General features: G+C 38.6%; 1 non-coding gene across 1 annotated transcript; it reads left to right on the top strand.

The window, feature by feature from the left end:
- Nucleotides 1–793: 793 nt before the first annotated feature.
- TRNAC-GCA (transfer RNA cysteine (anticodon GCA)) lies at nt 794–865 on the top strand. The gene has a single exon. It is a non-coding gene; the product is annotated as a tRNA-Cys (tRNA).
- The last annotated feature ends 3683 nt before the right edge of the window (nt 866–4548 follow it).

Here is a 4548-nt window from a genome sequence, read left to right as displayed (position 1 = left end):
TGAGCAGGAAGGCGGCAAATGTAGTTTGGGGCACACTGGGTTTGCAACTGAAGTTTCTGTAGAACCTCAGAGTGGAGCGGCTGGGAAGGGTCGTCTACAGCCCTCAGAGAGCTGTGAGCTGGAGCTCTGGGGGCTGTGGGCTCCTTAGCTTCACAGCAGCTGCCAGGCTTCATCAGGGAGAACTTACTGCAGTGACAGAGATTTCCTTGACCTTTCTTCTCAATCTTGGAGATACACAGATTGAAAGTTCTCAGACTGGAACTCAAGGAACTAGGAGTCAGTGGTGTTCAAAGGTGAATTTTGGACTTCTTAACTGTTTTTTTTTTTCCAGCTGTAAATGAGACTGTCCACCTGGATGAGATCCCCTTGAAAATCTGATGAAATAATGTACAATATACAATCCATGCACACATACAATATTTGCCTGTAATTCAGAGTTGTACATAAACCTCTGTAGTCCAGTTGTGAATTCCCAGTTAAGACCCCCTCCATGTCCAATACTTAATGGCAGCCCATGATATTTACAAAATTCACTGATGTGCCTGGAGATTTATGGGCAGTTGGTGGTGTATTTTAATCACTGGAGGGTTAGACTGAGAATAGAGCACTGAGCTTTAAGTTCTGAGAAGAGAATGAACATACATGCTCTGGGAAAAGTAGGAGGTGACGTGGCTAGAAGGGAATCAGGCATGAAATTAAATCTAGCAGGAATCTCAGCCACACAGATATTTATGAAGTATGATGAAACTCATACAAGTGGAATAAGGGCTTATAGGGGGCATTAATAGCATCAGGGGGTATAGCTCTGTGGTAGAGCATTTGACTGCAGATCAAGAAGTCCCTGGTTCAAATCCAGGTGTCCCCTGTTTTTTTTCTTTTGTTCTTCCTGGCAGCTTCTTTAAAAGACTGGATCTAGGGTGAGTTAAGCAAGGTGCCTAGGGCTCAAAATTTAAGGAGGCACTCACTCTCAGGTTCATGGAGGCGCCTTGGCTTATTAATTCCCTCACAGTAGAACTATGTGCTCATGTAAACCCACCCTGCCTGCACTAGACACACACAAACACAACCACACACCCAGAGACACCCAAAGACACCCCCACACCAGATGTCCCCCAATCACACACACACACAGATCCACACACAGTCACACACAGACACACCAATAGACAAAAATACACATACACATGCACTTTCTCATATGTACCTTTATTTCTCCGGTCCTGTATATTCAGGTTTTATCAGCCAGAAATTTCCAACTTCCTTTGTACAAACTTTTTATCTTTTAGTAATTTTAGAGTTACAGAAGAGTTTTAATGATAATACAAAGAGGTCCCCTATAACTTTCACTCAGCTTCCCCTAATGTTGACAAGCTTACATAACTGTGGCATATTTCTCAAAACTATGAAACACCAGTGCAGCACTATTAACCAAACCAAAGACTTCATTCAGATTTCACCAGTTTTTCCACCAGTGCCTTTTTTTCTGTTCTGGGATTCAATACAGGGCACCATGTTGCATTTAGTCATAATGTCTTCTTAGTGTCCATCAACTTCTAACAGTTGCTCAGCCTTTCCTTGTGGGTTTTTAAAACTTGAAATGCAGTTGATTTACAATGTTGTGTTAATTTTTGATGTATATCAAAGTGATTCAGTTATACATATATGTATAATTCTTTTTCATATTCTTTTCTCTTATGGTTTATCTCAGGATATTGAATATAGTTCCCTGTGCTATACAGTAGGACCTTGCTGTTTATCCATTCTCTCTCTCTATATATATATATATCTATTCTATATATCTATTTTATATAATAGTTTGCATTTGCTAACCCCAAACTCCCAGTGCATCATTCTCCTAATCCTTTCCCTCCTTGGCAACCACAAGTCTGTTCTCTATGTCTGTAAATCTGTTTCTGTTTTGTAGATAAGTTCATTTGTGTCATATTTTAGATTCCACATGTAAGTGATATCATATGATATTTGGCTTACTTCACTTATGTCTAGTTCCAGCCATGTTGCTGCATTATTTTGTTCTTTCTATTCCCTTATATATATGTACTACATCTTCTTTATCCATTCATCTGTTGATGGATAACTAGGTTGTTTCCACGTCTTGGCTATTGTGAATAGTGCTGCTGTGAACAGAGGGGTGCATGTACCTTTTTGAATTAGAGTTTTGTCTGGATATACGCTCAGGAGTGAGATTGCTGGATCATAGGTAAATCTTTTTTTTTTTTTTTTTTTTTTTTTTTTTTTTTTTACTGCACGTATGTTTTAATGCTCAATTTAAAAATTAAAAACATAAGAGATAAACTTTTGAAAACCTGTTTTTGGTAACTTTTAACAGATTGTACAATCAATTAAATTCCCATGAAATTATATCTGAGTTACAAATTTGTTCATAATTTGGTTTTTGACCACTTCAGACACATTAAAGAATGGCCAAAACATCCAAATACAAATATTTTTTTACAAAATTCACTGTTACCTGCCTACTTAACATACTCTGAAACTCATCATCATGAATTTAATTCCCTTTCTTGTTCTCTTGACATCTACTTAGCTTTAGAGTTACCCCTGCTTTTTATATTCCCTAATGGTTTCCTAATGTTATTTTGATAACTTCCCAGGGTTTCATTCAGTAGACTTACAAGAATGTAGGGCTCTAATTAATGGGTCTGGATTTCTACCTGACTAATTTTTTTAAATGTTTGAAGTATATATAATATGCATACATAGGCACAAACAAAACCTACCCATCTAATCAGTCCCCAGAGCAAGAATGATAACATTACTAATGAGCAGAGGGAGTTGATGAAGCAAATATGTTTTACTCAGTTCTTGTTTAAATCTATAGCCATCGTAATGACCCTTGGTCAACTCTGAGAACTAAACTACTGGAATGCTTACATAGTGGCTGGGTAAGGATAGTCTATATGCCCAAAGTAGTGAGTCAAGATGAGCAAGCATGTTAAAGTAAACATCAAGTTTCATGCTGTGTACCCAGGGCCTGGTTTGGGGTTCACACCCATGGCTAGGAAGTGATCAATTCCATTTAGGAACTTTGGACCCCAAGATTCAAGCCAGCTTTCCTGAGCATGCTCATCTCACACATATTCTTGTACTTCCCAGTTGGAGAAGAGGATGCATTCTCTGCATAGGGAGGACAAGAAAGCCTGCTTTTGACCTCTCTAACCTTTGCCTGTATATATCTTTTTTCTGTTATTTCTGCCCTGTATCCTTTGCAGTAATAAATCTTAGCCATGACTAAAACTACATTGGGTCATGTTAGACCTTCCAGTGAATCCCCAATCTAGCGGGTGATCATGGGATGGCTGAGACAACTAGCACCTCAGAAGATCCCTTCTTCCTCCTTTAAAATCAGTATGTCTCCCAAGAATAATTACCGTCTTGACTTCTAACAGCATAGAGTAGTTCTGTTCGTTTTTGAACAATATATATTTGGAATCATACAGTCTGTGCTCTTTTGTACCTAGCTTTTTTCACTCAAAATTTTTTGTGTGAGTCATATATGTTATGTGTGTAGTTGTAGTTTATTCATTTTCATAGCTGAATTGAGTATTTTCATTGACTATATTACAATTTATGTTTCCATGCTTCTGTAGATGAACATCAGGGTTGTTTCTAAGTTTTGGATGATTATCAGTGTTGTTGCTGTGTATATTTTGATTCATGCCTTTTGGTGAACATGTGTATACTGTTCACAATAATTCTATTTTTAGCTTTTTGAGGAACTTCTGTACTGTTTTCCATAGTGGCTGCACCAGCTTACATTCTCACCAACAATGTAAGAGTGTTCCCTTTTCTCTCTTTCTGTTTTTTTTTTTTTTTTTGTATATATAACACTTTTTAAAACTCTGGGTCAGATATTTTGTAGAACACTCCTCACTTTGGGTTTGCCTGGTGTTTTTTCATGATTAGCCTGGGGTTATGTACTTTGTGGAAGAAGATCACAAATGTGTTGTGTCCCTTTTAGTCACATCTTATTAGGGGCAGAAGAAAAACACAGTAGCAATTTACTGCTACATTGGTAAAATGTTTAGGTGCCCAGTGTCTGAGGCACATCAGGATATGCCTTCTACAGTGAGAGACACAACACAGAACAAGGCGCATCACTCATTGAGCCTCTTTGGGTTTTGGTGGCGATGTGTTTCTCTGGTATGTTTACTAGATAACAATAACCCATAAGATTGTCAGTTTTTTTGTGTGTGGACCCCAAGGCAAGAAAAGGGTCTGCACACAGGCTGTGGTGAGCAGTAAAGATTGGTATCCTTTTCCTGCAAGGTCTGATGCAGGTATGGTGGCCTTGTCCCTCTTGTAGCTATGCCATCTAGCAAAATGTGGCCCTAAGGTCACCGTTCCAGTTCATAGCTGCCTTAGCCCAGGAGTGACATACATCACTTCTGCTTACAGTTAGCAGTACAGAACTAGTCATGTGGCCCCAACTTCATGCACTTGAGGTTAAGAAAGGTAAGAAAGCATTTGGGTACTTGGTGAGTATGAATTTTCTTTGCCATAACCCATATT

The sequence above is a fragment of the Phocoena phocoena genome, chromosome 4 (genome assembly GCF_963924675.1).
Source record: "Phocoena phocoena chromosome 4, mPhoPho1.1, whole genome shotgun sequence".
Classification (NCBI taxonomy): Eukaryota; Metazoa; Chordata; class Mammalia; order Artiodactyla; family Phocoenidae; genus Phocoena; species Phocoena phocoena.
Note: the sequence above shows the minus strand (reverse complement) of the source record. Positions and strands in the feature narration are given on the sequence as shown.